The sequence below is a fragment of the Bactrocera neohumeralis genome, chromosome 4, assembly GCF_024586455.1.
Source record: "Bactrocera neohumeralis isolate Rockhampton chromosome 4, APGP_CSIRO_Bneo_wtdbg2-racon-allhic-juicebox.fasta_v2, whole genome shotgun sequence".
Classification (NCBI taxonomy): domain Eukaryota; kingdom Metazoa; phylum Arthropoda; class Insecta; order Diptera; family Tephritidae; genus Bactrocera; species Bactrocera neohumeralis.
This window is the reverse complement of record NC_065921.1, coordinates 55,045,266-55,060,488: the sequence shown is the minus strand read 5'-3', so window position 1 is coordinate 55,060,488 and position 15,223 is coordinate 55,045,266. Positions and strand designations below refer to the sequence as shown.

Genomic DNA, 15,223 nt, shown 5'->3' with positions numbered 1-15,223 from the left:
AATACAATCTGGACAGTTATTTTTTTTTTCTGCCGTTCCATCCACTTTTTACAAAACGGACAATGCATTTTAATGAGTTGAGGGATATATAGCTTCACTATAACTATATTATAGTTGTTTGAATTCTTTATTTTCTCGATGACAGATGTAGTTCTTCTTCTTTTCCTAACCATGGCCATCGTCAAAAAAAAACGACAGATGTAGTTTGATAGTTATAGTGTAAATAATTGTCAATATTCACTCAAAAAAAATGTCTATGGTAAAATGTCACTTGAAATGTTAACGTCTCTTTGCTGTGCATCTATACTATAATTCTTTAATATTCCAAAAAATCTAAAAGCAGCAAATTTCAATAAAATTAAAAAAGTATTGTGTCGTGTGTTTGTGACTTACCAAATATGCCTCCAATAATTAGGCGGTGCGAAGTTCGCCGGGTCAGCTAGTAAATAAATAAAAATAAAGAAAAAACATGGTGATTTTTTGAAATGATTGTATGCGGAACCCCCCAGGGGAGTTCCAGGGGGTGTGCCACTGGCATGGGTGGATCGGCCGCCCAAAGTTAGTGGGGGTCGGTCATACATTTCGACTCGATTGGAGCACTCTAAATGGGTCAGAGTGGGATTTTTCAAAATTTGCCCCTACCCAAAGGTTCGACCCAAATTGGGGGACATCAAAATTCGTTTTAGAGGTATGGTTCCTTCGGTAAAGTATCTTATTTTGATCCCTAGAATATGATTTTCATAGAGCAATGGGCGATTTTTAAATCGACCCGCCCTAATATACATACATACATATATAGTAGGGTGGGTCGATTCCGGAATTTTTTCGATTCGGGATTTCTAATAGTGCGGAAAAGTTGCCTTAGTACTTCCTGATTCCAATGCAACTTTTTGTTTTGAGATCGGATTGCATCTTCAACCCCAACTCCGGCATTGAAATTTCGGAAATTCGCCTAAAGTCGTGAAATTGTCTACCTAGCGCCTGAAATACGCATCTCATGGCAAAATGTATAAAACAAAAGTTATTTGTCACATCATTTGCTACCGAAATGGTATAGATCATGGCCGTAGGACGAACCGTTCCCGAGATACGAGCGAAAATGCGGCGCGCCACAGCGCAAGGTGAAAATTGTTGCAGCTCTCAGCTAACCTGTATTGGTCACCCAGAACCCACCGCGTGGAGGTGGCTGCTCTTCGGGTTCCTCCCAATAACAGCTTCTGATATTTTATAGAGATAAGCTTGGTCTGTGCTAAGTTGGGTCGGATTAATAACCACAGAAGGTGATTGGCAGGATGGAAAACTTTCAAATTTGACAACAGGCAACTTCTCACAATCAGGGAGCAGTTTACCTATATCGCCAGAGAATGTATTTGGACTCTTTGAGACACCATCTATGTGTTCGAAAAGAGCACGAAATGGAAGCTCGTTGAAATGTAGAAGACAAACAACCCACTGTAATCGCCTACCTATTTTTTCTTCTAGTTTCCGAATGATTCCCCCTTTCCAACCCGTGTTCGTGTTGGTGCCATCAGCACCGACAACTTCTAGATGTTCCACATCAACTGAATTGTCTTGTAAATGTTGCTATATAGCTTGCGTCTCATCCTCAGTTTACCCGGAAGGAGAGGTGACGTGGCCAAAGTAATGACAACCAGGTTCCGCTATAAGAGAAATATGTTCCTCTTTGACAGTGTCGCGGTAGTACTTTTCACCTTCGCTGACTTGTGTAAGTGTATTGTCTTTGCGGCCGTCAAAATACAGCCCATATACAGAGTCAATACTTTCGGTGTTTTGGAGCTTAACTCTAACACTTTTTTTGCCCGACTAATCTTGCATTTGTCAATGTCTATTATCAAACCAGCTTTTTTGGCATCCAGAAAAGCAGATGAAACAATCAAGGCCGCTGCTCTATCACTTACTCCAAATCTTTGGGCAGCTAAAGCAGTGTGTTCTAATACTAGTGTTTTTTTTTTGTTTTAGAGGATGGAAGAGAAAATTCATCATCAGCATCGTTTTAGGAAGAATCCATGTGCGACGCACCTACATTGTTTTCGTCTGTATGACAGTCTGGCTGATCTGAATGGTCACGTGTTCTAGCTGATACTTTTCTGGTAAGTGTTGATGTTGAATGACGGTTTGAAAGCTTTTCTTTACGTTCACTTTTCTTTGTAATCTTTTTTGTTTCAGGTAGATCAACACTTCCAATGCGACCAATTCTTCTGGTTCTCTGGTCCAAGAGAAATAATTGTTCATTGATAGGAACTTTCCTTTCCTTTGGACAAGTGCAAGAAAAAAATAAATGTATTTACAAGCAGCGATGTCAAATAATTTTCCGGCAGAAGAGACAAAGTCGTCTCTCAAACCTATTGGGTTCCTTAAAAACATTTGTTTAAGAGTCAGAAATTTCTTATGGAATGTGGTGAGAGTTGTACAACTCTGGTGTGTGAAACTATCGGAATAGATGACTTTTTGAAAGTATTTTCAACCCTTTTTGCAACTATTTCTGTAACTTCTTTACTCCTAGGTTCATAGTTGTCGCCTCGGAGTCGCCCTATACGAAATCTTTCAAACTGATAACACAAAAGAACGTCCTGGTAAGTAGGTAACTGGGACTCAAAGATATTATACGGATATATGCCAAACACAGGACATTTCTGTCTAAATTTAAATTTAGATACAGACATTTTGAGTACTGTGTTCTGTTGAGAGAATATACATATGTAAGTGATAGCACTCGGCAAAATCAACGACAAGAGTGAAGGAACTCGATGAAAAAATATTTATGTGGAGACCAGTCCGAACGTGTCCTTTGGCGAAATCACCGACAAGAGTGAAGGAACTCGATGAAAAAATATTTGTGTGGAGACCTATCCGAACGTGTCCTTTGGCATAGGTGAATGAATGTAAGTGATAGAACTCGGCGAAATCACCGACAAGAGTGAAGGAACTCGATGAAAAAATATTTGTGTGGAGACCTCTCCGAACGTGTCCTTTGGCATAGGTGAATGAATGTAAGTGATAGAACTCGGCGAAATCACCGACAAGAGTGAAGGACTCGATGAAAAAATATTTGTGTGGAGACCTATCCGAACGTGTCCTTTGGCGAAATCACCGACAAGAGTGAAGGAACTCGATGAAAAATTATTTGTGTGGAGACCCATCCGAACGTATCCTTTGGCATAGGTGAATGAATGTGAGTGATAGCACTCGGCGAAATCAACGTCAAGAAGTGTGGCCGCAAACCGATTTTCACCTTGCGCTGTGGCGCGCCGCCTTTTCGCTCGTATCTCGGGAACGGTTCGTCCTACGGCCATGATTATTTCGGTAGCAAATGACGTAACAAATAACTTTTGTTTTATACATTTTGCCATGAGATGCGTATTTCAGGCGCTAGGTAGACAATTTCACGATTTTAGGCGAATTTCCGAAATTTCATGGCCGGAGTTGAGGTTGAAGATGCAACCCGATCTCAAAACAAAAAGTTGCATTGGAATCAGGAAGTACTAAAGCAACTTTTCCGCACTATTAGAAATCCCGAATCGAAAATGTCCGGAATCGACCCACCCTAGTATACAGTCAAGCAGATAGGCGGTTTATTAGGTTGCATGGAAACACATACGTAAGTTCAGCTGTGTGTATGTATTTGTTGGCTTGCGGCATGGTGAACCTTTGCCTTTGCAGCACGAAATTTTATAAACAATGTCGCATGATAGTCGAATTCTTTGGGCCACACAGGCATATGTATATTTTCGCTTGTGAGTTCATGTACGCTCGTGGGCTACACGTCGGCCTAAGCTAGCCACCTGCAGATTATTAGGATATACAGCAGCGCTGGAGCTCAATACGGTACGCAGCATGTACACGACACTTTCTAGATCGTATTTAGTACTAAGCTCTTACTTCGAATAAGTCACGCGCAAGATGTTTGTGAGGCTACTTAAGTCTCTCTACACGCCATATTTATGCTGCCTACATGTATCAACCGTAAATATTTTTGTTGTGCTCACGAATTGAGTTGACCCGACGTGAGGCGTGAAAATAATGTGTAAATTAATTTGGAAATCTGTAGTGGGCGTGCTGCTTGTTGATGTCGAGAATTTCGGTAAATATTTTTTGTTTAAGCCAATGCAATTTCCTTAGCGGTACGTGTGGTACTTTTAAAACTTGCGTTTTTTGTGGCTACTAATTTGAGCGCGGTGGGATAAATCCTTTTTATACTCTCGCAAAAAAGTTGCTAAGGAGACTATTATAGTTTTGTTCACATAACGGTTGTTTGTAATTCCTAAAACTAAAAGAGTCAGATATAGGGTTATATATACCAAAGTGATCAGGGTGACGAGTAGAGTTGAAATCCGGATGTCTGTCTGTCCGTCCGTCCGTCTGTGCAAGCTGTAACTTGAGTAAAAATTGAGATATCATGATGAAGCTTGGTACACGTATTTCTTGGCTCCATAAGAAAGTTAAGTTCGAAGATGGGCAAAATCGGCCCACTGCTACGCCCACAAAATGGCGAAAACCGAAAACCTATAAAGTGTCATAACTAAGCCATAAATAAAGATATTAAAGTGAAATTTGGCACAAAGGATCGCATTAGGGAGGGGCATATTTGAACGTAATTTTTTTGGAAAAGTGGGCCTGGCCCGGCCCTCTACTAAGTTTTTTTTACATATCTCGGAAACTACTATAGCATGTCAACCAAACTCTATAGAGTCGTTTCCTTCAGGCATTTCCGTGGACCTTATGGACCAAAAACCATATCTCAGGAACTACTACACCGATTTCAATGAAATTCGGTATATAATATTTTCTTAACACCCTGATGACATGTACGAAATATGGGTGAAATCGGTTAACAACCACGCCTTCTTCCAATATGACGCTATTTTGAATTCCATCTGATGCATGTTCGGTGACACCCTACCTTAGCCCTTCCTTACTTGTTTATTCACGTTTTTAAAAATAATCCTCTTAGGTGGAAAATCTGGATCTTTCGAAATAATTGTGTTATTGAAGGAATTTTATTAACAAATTTATTTTTATACTCTCGCAACAATGTTGCTAACGAGAGTATTATAGTTTTGTTCACATAACGGTTGTTTGTAAGTCCTAAAACTAAAAGAGTCAGATATAGGGTTATATATACCAAAGTGATCAGGGCGACGAGTAGAGTCGAAATCCGGATGTCTGTCTGTCCGTCCGTCTGTCCGTCCGTCCGTCCGTCTGTCCGTCCGTCCGTGCAAGCTGTAACTTGAGTAAAAATTGAGATATCATGATGAAACTTGGTACACGTATTCCTTGGCTCCATAAGAAGGTTAAGTTCGAAGATGGGCAAAATCGGCCCACTGCCACACCCACAAAATGGCGGAAACCGAAAACCTATAAAGTGTCATAACTAAGCCATAAATAAAGATATTAAAATGAAATTTGGCACAAAGGATCGCATTAGGGAGGGACATATTTGGAAGTAATTTTTTTGGAAAAGTGGGCGTGGCCCCGCCCCCTACTAAGTTTTTTGTACATATCTCGGAAACTATTATAGCTATGTCAACCAAACTCTACAGAGTCGTTTTCTTCAGGTATTTCTATATACAGTTCAAAAATGGAAGAAATCGGATAATAACCACGCCCACCTCCCATACAAAGGTTATGTTCAAAATCACTAAAAGTGCGTTAACCGACTAACAAAAAACGTCAGAAACACTAAATTTTACGGAAGAAGTGGCAGAAGGAAGCTGCACCCAGCCTTTTTTTAAAAATTGAAAATGGGCGTGGCGCCGCCCACTTATGGACCAAGAACCATATCTCAGGAGCTACTAGACCGATTTCAATGAAATTCGGTATGTAATATTTTCCTAACACCCTGATGACATGTACGAAATATGGGTGAAATCGGTTCACAACCACGCCTTCTTCCAATATAAAGCTATTTTGAATTCCATCTGATGCCTTCTCTGTATAATATATACATTAGGAACCAATGATGATAGCGGAATAAAACTTTACAAAAATACGGTATTTGAAAAATATGTAAATGACGTATAATGAAATCTCGATTATCACTTTACCATGCGAGAGTATAAAATGTTCGGTGGCACCCGAACTTAGCCCTTCCTTACTTGTTGAATCTGAATTTGAGCAACACCGAGAAGGCAAGAATGGAATTTTCGAAACAATTGTAATTTGTCATGAAATTTATATGAAATCGGTTAATAAATGCTCCCAAAAGTAACTTTCATTTGCCAGAAATTTTAAATATGTAACAGCACCGAGTAGGAACGAATAGGATTATATGTAGAAACAATTTTTTTTCATGAGAATTGTAAGTTTTCGGTGGCATTTCAGTTTATTCGCAAAATAAAGTTTTCAATTTATTATTTTAATTCATAGTAAAAGTAAATACATACTTTGTACGTATACATGTATGTATGTATGTACTATGTATGTATGTATGTACTTATATCATAATTTCATTACTACAATATCTTTTTTACGAGTGGTTGCATTAAAATCTCACTCAAAGCCAATTACAGACGATTTTTCGTTAGAGTAATCGTAAGTATGAAATAACTAAAATTTTTAAATTTTTTAATTAAAGAAAATTGTTCATAATAAAACAGATGGAATTTTTATTATATTACACCTTAGTCGAGACCTTTTGTGACATTTGCCTAAATACGTACATATGTATGTATGCAGATATGTTAACAAGGAGAAATTGGTACTAAATTTATTTTAGACTTCAACTCTAACTGTACTTTTGGGCTCTAGTCAGAAATTTTGAAGTGAAAACTTCTTATGACGCGTTGGGCACTTTTGTGGGTGAGCATTTTCAGCCATTCTCGCGACAGATGAGATTTTACACAGATATACTCCGCGTGTATTCTAATAATATATGTATGTATACAATACGCGCTCTTTGCATGGGCATTCTTTCGTGCTCTCGCGACAGACGAGATTACATACCTATGTGTATACTCAGACATAGAGAAGGCAGAGAAGGTAAAGTATATGGGGTATTCCATGCCAAATCGACCACTTTTGAACCCGATCCCTTTAGATTTTGTTGAAAATAATCGGTTGTTTTAAGTAAAATCGTCATTTTTTGGAAGTTCGCCATTTTTTGAAAGTTCGCAATTTTTGTTTTTTTTTCTCAAACAAAACTTCAATTAATTTGACAACTATCCCTGCTAATCCCGGAGTGGGCCGATTTTTTTTATTTTTTTCATTTTTGAAAATTTGACAATTTTTTTTTAAATAAATCAATAATCCCAATTTAAATCTTCCCCCTTACGCTAACCGTTTAAAACTTATAAATCTCCCGACACTCGCTAGTCGTAGGGAGATGCTTGGTATAATATTTCTAGTAAAACTCATGAATGGGTCAGTCTGTAGCCCATCTCTCTCATCGAGACCAACGGGTCTGGCCAGGCATATTTTGTTTTTAAATGTTATTTAAATATATTTAGAGTATAGCAAACGACTTGCGCTCCCAGGTAGCTTCCTAAAATTTTATTGTCTATAGAATTCAGATAAAAAATTCAGGGATATCGTAACGAAAAGGACGAAAACAGGATATTATAATATTACACCGTCGAGACCAATGGTGCTTGGCTAGACCCCATATATTTTGTATGAAAATATATGAACTTTGGTATGTTTCTATCACTTCGCACGGTTGATTTATCTGTTTTCACGTTAGTAACATGTCCAAATTGGTTTGTATGCTTATCTAGCATTCATATACATACATGCATAAATATGTTCATTCGGGTCTGTAGCGAGCTCTTTGCGCTCCACTTGTTCGTGCGAAAGAAAAGAAAAAGAGGGAAACAGTCAAAAGAAGAGTGTGTTTACAAACAAAACCAGGATTTTGTGTGTTTACTTTTGCTACAGTATTCTTCTTCTCCCTCTCTAATGAATTCGTTTTCTGTATTCTTTTGTATTTTGCAAGTCAAAGTGTAAACACAATGGCTACGACAGACTGCAGCGGCACGACAGTGAACTGAAAACGTCGTTGTTCATCTTACTACATGTACATTTTGAGAAGCAACAACAACACAATGGCCGGCATGTTAACAAAACAACGCAGTTGTCCATTTTGCATGTACACAATTTCGTTGTGGCCATACTAATACCTTTCACTTCAATGAAATTTTAATATTTTGTTCAAAGTGAAATTTTTTATGCAAAAAATAAGTAAATAGGTAAATATTTTTGCTTTAAATTATCACTTGTTATTACAAATGATATAATAGAGCTATAATATAGCTATTTTATGCTTTTACTTGTAAAATAACATCAAGTTTGTTAGAGCTGTGAATAATTTTACATTTTACATATTAGTGGCATCACCACTCTACCTCCTCTTTCTATCTTCCATTCTACTGTCAACTCTACTGTCGTCGTACTGTCGTTGGCAAAAATAGGAGGATATTGAAGTTAGCGAGAACGACAACTGTCGGCCTGCAGTCGTGTAGTCGTGCAGCTGTCAAAATAACACTGCCCATAAGAACGTGTGTATTTTAATATTTGACAGATGTAGTTTGCAGTCTGTCGTAGCCATTGTGTTTACACTTTCAGTTTATGACAGATAGTTGAACGCACAACATATTACTGTGAAAATACGCATATTTCGCGCCAGTTCTCATGTTGTTTTTTATTATTCTGTACGCTTTGGTTATAATAATGAGTGATGAAGTGGAATATGTGTAGGTAGGTAGGTAGGAGTGCAGCCCTATCGGGCTCAATTAGCACTTGATGTGCCATTTTGATACACTATTCGTAGAACCTCCTGTATCTGCTATTACGTTTCACCTTCTCTCTCAAACCATTTTGAGGTTTCGATGAAACTACTTATGTCCGATATGCTTTTGGTGGAAATCCATTCAAGGTTTGGTGCTTGGTGGATTCCGAGTGTTTTGTGTCGGATCTGTGCTAGAGCTGGGCATTCGCAGAGAAAGTGGAAGATTGTTTCCTTGTTCCCTGCTACTCCGCAGCCACGGCAGATGTCGTTGTAGGGCAATCCCATTTTGGACGCATGTTCCCCAAATGGCCAGTGCCCTGTTGTGGTAGCTGTAAATACTTTTTCTTGACCTATTTAATAAGTCATTGGTTCTTTTCCTGTCATATGTCGGCCATAATTGTTTAGTTATGACGCATTTTGTAATGTTTTTCCACCTGTTGTTTGCAATTTGCTGAGATAGTCTATTGATCTCTCCTTTTATCGATCCTAGCGGGCTTGGTATTAGCTCCGCCATGGATTCATTGAGGAAAGCTCCTGCCTTTGCCAACTCGTCTGCTTTTTCGTTACCGAAAATGTTCCTGTGGCTGGGAACCCAGATCAAGTTTAGCTGGAGCATGTCTTTTATTGAGCTTAGTGCTCTCTTGCAGTTGTGAACTGTACTGGAATTTGTCATGGGTGAAGACAATGCCAGGAGGGCCGCCTGGCTGTCCGTAAATATAGTTGCTTTATGTATATTCCCGTGGTTTTCTAATAGAACTTCGCAGGCTTTTTCTATGTCTAGTACTTCTGCTTGGAAGATGCTAGCCGAGTATAGAGAGAGATATGCCTAGATCAGCGGAGAATACCCCCGTGCCTACTCCACAGTCCATTTTGGACCCGTCGGTATAGATTGAGGTGGTATCTTCCTCTACCATTGAACCTCTTCTCCATTCTCGTCTAGATGGTATCCTCACCTGGAAGTGTCTATTGAAATCCAGCTTTGGGAGAATGTAGTCTGATTTATTAATAGTGAACTTCTTTAAAATTACACTATGTCCGTAGTTCTGCTGATTCCAACCTCCCAATTCTTTTATACTTATCGCCGCAATAGCCGCTGTTTTGTGAATAAAAATGTCCATTGGTAGTTGATGCAGGATCACATTGAGCGCATCAGTCGGACATGACCTGATTGCACCCGTAACACCCGCACATGCTGCTCTTTGTATTCCATTTAATTTTCTAATATTGTATTGTTTGTTTAGCGCTGGCCACCATACCAGAGCTCCATATGTAAGTATAGGTCTTATGACAGCCGTATACATCCACATGATTATACTTGGTTTAAGGCCCCAATTCTTGTTGACGATTTTCTTACAAGTATAGTAGGCTATGTATGCTTTGTTTATTCTTTTTTCTATATTTATTTTCCAGGACAGTTTGGTGTCAATCTCCACCCCCAAGTATTTAGCTATGGGGGATAGAGTGAGTGTAGTACCGTTTAGTACCGGAAGTTGAAACTGAGGTATTTTGGTTCTGCTAGTGAATAGCATCAATTCTGTTTTGTTCGGGTTAACTCCTAGACCATTGTTTTTAGCCCATAGGTTTAACCTACGAAGTGCTCTTTCCATAATCTCGCTGACTGTTGAAGGAAACATGCCTGAGACCAACAACACTATATCGTCTGCATACGCTACTGCTTTCACTCCTCCACCGTTTAGTTGGAGTAGTATTTCGTTCAGCGCTGCAACCCATAGAAGCGGAGAGAGGACCCCCCCTTGAGGCGTTCCTCTACTCACATAGCTTGTTTGTGTTGCAGCGCCGTTTGAAGCTATAATTTTCCTATTCTCAAGCATCGATAGTATCCATCTGCACACAGTGTCGTCTATCCCACCATGTGCCAGAGAATTAATTATCGCATTTACTTCTATGTTGTTGAAGGCGCCCTCTATGTCTAGAAATGCAGCCATGGTGTATTGTTTGTGGTGTAGTGATTTTTCGATTACACTTATCACCTCGTGAAGGGCGGTTTCGGTTGATCGGCCCTTCATGTACGCATGTTGGGACTTCGATAACTTCTCCGCCATTATTGTTCTTACGTGTAGATCTATTAGCCTTTCTAGTACCTTCAGCATAAAGGAGGTAAGGCTTATAGGTCTAAAATCCTTGGCATTCTCGTGTGTTCTTCTGCCTGGTTTTGGGAGGAACACAACTTTACTTCTTTTCCAACTTCTTGGGATGTAAGATAGTTGTATGCTTGCTTTGTATATATTTTCTAGCCTTAGAACCATTGGTTCTACCAGTTTTTGCAGCATTATGGGCATAATCCCGTCAGGACCTGCCGCTTTATATGGTGCAAAACTATTTATGGCGTATTTGATTTTTCTTTTGTCTACTATTTGGCTTCGATAGTCAGCTGCGTTCAGCGGTGGTTCTGGTTGAACCCTCGTTGAAGGTATTTGCTGACTCCCGGGGAAGTGCGTTGTGATAAGTACCTCCAGAGACTCTTTTGCCGAGGAGGTCCAATCACTTCCCTCCGCCCTTATGTAGGCAGTATTAATATGATCTTTGGATAGCATTTTACTCAGCCTGGCGGCTTCTGTGCAACTTTCTATCGATGTACAGAAAGATCGCCATGAGTCCTTTTTAGCTTTCCTGACTGCTTTTTTGTATTCTTTCATACTGTCTTTATATGGCTGCCAGATTTTGGTTCTAAAACTCTCATTGAAAGTCTTCCTTAGTTGTGTTCTCAAATTCTTGAGTTCACTGTTCCACCAAGGAAGAGACTTTCTCTTTTTCAAAACTGTTAGCGGAGTAGATTTATTAAAAGTTGTGGTTAGGATTTTTTCCAACTTCTCTACTTCTAAATCTAATTCCTCAGGATTTCTGATGCTCTTATTGCCTCCCTTTTCAAGGCATTTTGTTGCTATACTGGTAAATTTTCCGCAAGCCGTTCTTCTAGGGTTCCGGTAAGTGAGAGGCGCACTGTACTTCTCGCGGATGCTGAAAAGTATCCAGGAGTGATCCGACATGGAAGGCTCATCGGATACCCTCCAGTTATCCACAACGAGACTGTCTGTGTCTGTTGATAGCGTGAGGTCAAGCACTTCCTCCCACCCCGGAAACCTATCCGATGTGTATAATACACGATTACGTTCTAGAAACATCAGTGCAGATTTTTATGATCGCTTAACATCAGCATTGGTAAATGACATTCAAAATGAAAATAATGATGTTGTACTTGAAGAAGTGGATCCATTCGAAAGCGATGACGATGATAGAGATCTCGATTATGTGCCATTTGAAGATGCATCGGATATTGAAATTTAAATCGAAATCGAGCCGAATGAAATATTAGATAGCGACGAAGAGGAAGTATTCGATGCTGTAGAAGAGGAAGAGCGTGAAACTCCAGCTGATACTGAAACTTCTTACTACGGTAAAGATGGGACAGAATGGAAAAAAGAGCCTAATGAAGCAATTCGTACTCGTGCACACAATATTATGCGCTTTAGGCCTGGACCGAAGCAACAAAACTCTGTTCCCATTGAGGTATTCAAACAGTTTTTTACTACTTATATTACATTCATTATCATTAGTCAAACAAATCGATATGGAAGAGACCAATTTGCAAAATGGAATGCAGAAAATCTAACCTCAAAACCTAAAGTTTGGGTGGATTTCACTAGCACCGAACTTGATGCATTTATTGGCATTCTTATTGCTTCTGGTGTAATGCACAATAATATGCAGTTTACACCACTTTTGTGGCAAACAGATGCTCTTCCCATCTTTCGGGCGGCGATGCCACTCAAACGATTCAAGTTATTGACGCGATATATCCGTTTCGATGATGGCCGCACACGTTCATTCCGACTACAATATGATAAGGCTGCCGCAATTCGCGATATATGGAATTTTTTAAATGAAAACCCCGCCAGAAACTATGAGCCGCATGAAAATGTAACGATTGATGAGCAATTGTTTCCGTATCGTGGCAAGACAAAGTTTACGCAATTCATACCATCAAAACCAGCCGAATACGGTGTGAAAAACTGGTGGGCATGTGACTCACAAACAAAATACCCATTGCAAGGTATTTTGTACACGGGAAAAAAGGATAGCGGAGAGCGTGAAGTGAACCAAGGAGAAAATGTATTGCTCAAACTTGTGAAACGGTACGAAAACACCGGCAGAACAATAGTAGCTGACAACTTTTCACAACACTGACAGGAGCCAAACGATTGGCTACCATTGGACTTGCTTTCGTCGGTACTATTCGCGCCAATAAGAAGTGTTTACCCGAAGAATTGAAAAAAATCCGTCTCGTCTGTTGCTTTCTACTCTTTTCGGGTTTCACGATAATCTCGTTTCGATTTGTAGCTATGTTCCGAAAAAAAAACAAGGCAGTCAATTTGATTTCAACCCTACACTACACAAAGGATTGTGAAGGTGAAACCAAAAAACCGAAAGCAATTTTATTTTATAATTCAACAAAGGCCAGCGTTGACTGCATGAATCAGATGGTTGCCCATTACACTACAAAACGGCCAACGAAACGATGGACATTTGCCTTTTTTGCAACTTGTTGGATGTGATGGGATTGCTGGCTGGTTGGTCACCCAGTCCGTTATACGCTACACATCCCCAGAACATCACAGAGCCTCCACCATGGCTTACTTTTTGGCAAACGGGCCGCATTTTCTGCCTTTGTTCCATTGGTAATCTTACAAAAAAATTATTTTTTGATGAATTATACTCAATGGAGCTTTTATCTGTCCATAGAACGCTCCTCCAGAACTTCTTTGGCTTATGGACATATTCCTCTGCGAAAGCCAGTCTTTTGAGCTTGTTTGCTTTTGTTATATATCATAATTCCTTGACTTTATAAGTCTTAAAGTCACATTCTTTTAATCGTCGACGGACTGTGCGCTCGCTAATTGGTGTTTTAGCTGTCAAATTAAATTGATCTGCTGCGGATTGGGGCTTTAGAAAAACTTTTTTTTTAAAATTCCCGTGCAAGGACGCGGTCTTCACTGAGATCTATTTTGCGCTTAGCACCTGATCTTCTTAAATTACACATGTCATTATGCTTTTTAAACTTTTTAATTTGGTAGTGCACAGTTTGACGCGACACTTTAAACTCATAGGCAGCGTTAAACTTTGCTACCATTGAGGATCTGATAACCAAATTTAGCTCAGCCGTTTTACCCATGTTATTTAATAATTTTTAATAACTTTCTATTTTAATAACAACGTTTAATATTGCTCAAAGTTAAACACAGAAGTTCTTTAATTCTCGCGTGCTTAAAAGTGTGAAAATATTTCCATAAAGATGCTGTCAAAATACTTGTGCCACGCAAAAAGCCGATGTCTGCATGCATTCTTATCAGCAGAAAGAGAATGCAAAAGGTAAACGAAATAAAATTTGGCATGCACATAGCTAAAAATATATTATTTGTTTTGCGCCTCATTTTCGCACCGTTATTTGACGATTTCAAGCAACGCTAAGTTCAATAGTCAAAAAGAGTTTCGTCAAAATAATTGTGCCGACTAATGTATGAATGCCTGCTCCCATTTAGTGAACAACGCCTCCAGAGTTCTCACATTCACATACATGTGTGTGGGTATTACGAAACATTGCTTGAGCTTCAGTTGTATTGGCTTACTGAAAATGACATTTTTGTGGTTGACTGCTTGTCTACCTGCCACCTTTTTAGCATGTTTGCGAAAGCTTTAGCGGCTATGCCTTGCCTTTCATTATTACAGTAGATCAACCGCAAAAATTGGCTTAAACGAAGTTACTTTTATTATTATTATTTTCATTTTATTACGTTTACTAGCTCCATTTCGTGCCATTTTTATCTGCAATGTGAGTACGTTTTTTTAGTTATTTAGTTAGATTAGCTTTGTAAGCTTACACTCACACACAAACGCGCTCATATATAATTTTGAGTTTTACGCACTGCAGATTACCTTTTTTCAGGGCATTGGTAGTCTCGCGCTCGTTCTCTCACCAAACCTCTGGTTATACCTGCCACTTGTGGCATGTTTAATACCCGTGCAGCACTGCAAGTCTGCTCCATAATAACTACATACAAGCGACAACTTCTTTCCTCCACAGCTTTATGCTGCCCCAATACTCTCGTTTGACGTCCATGCTCGTAATTGAAAAAGGTTTTGTCATCTGAATTACTGAGTTGCACCGTCATAGTTACTAACAGAAATACACCTGTGAAGAGTATTTAGCTTCGGTGCAACCGAAGTTAACGTTTTTTCTTATTTTTTGTTCAACATTGCTTGACATTTCAACATGGAAAGACTTACGCTTGAACAACGTTTATAAATTGTTTAACTTTATTACGAAAACTCAAGTTCTGTGTTCATCATTCATTCTTTGTTTCGCGCGATTTACAGTTTAGTAAATTTCTATAAATTCATCAGCAATCTATACTATATCTCGCGCTTCGCTCATTTTATGTCAACATAATCGGCTCAATGAGC

General features: G+C 39.2%; 1 protein-coding gene across 1 annotated transcript in view; it reads right to left on the bottom strand.

Annotated features, from left to right (window-relative positions):
- The window catches only part of LOC126754624 (uncharacterized), a 235,957-nt gene that overhangs the window by 171,491 nt on the left and 49,243 nt on the right, over window positions 1-15,223 (bottom strand). The window lies entirely within an intron of this gene.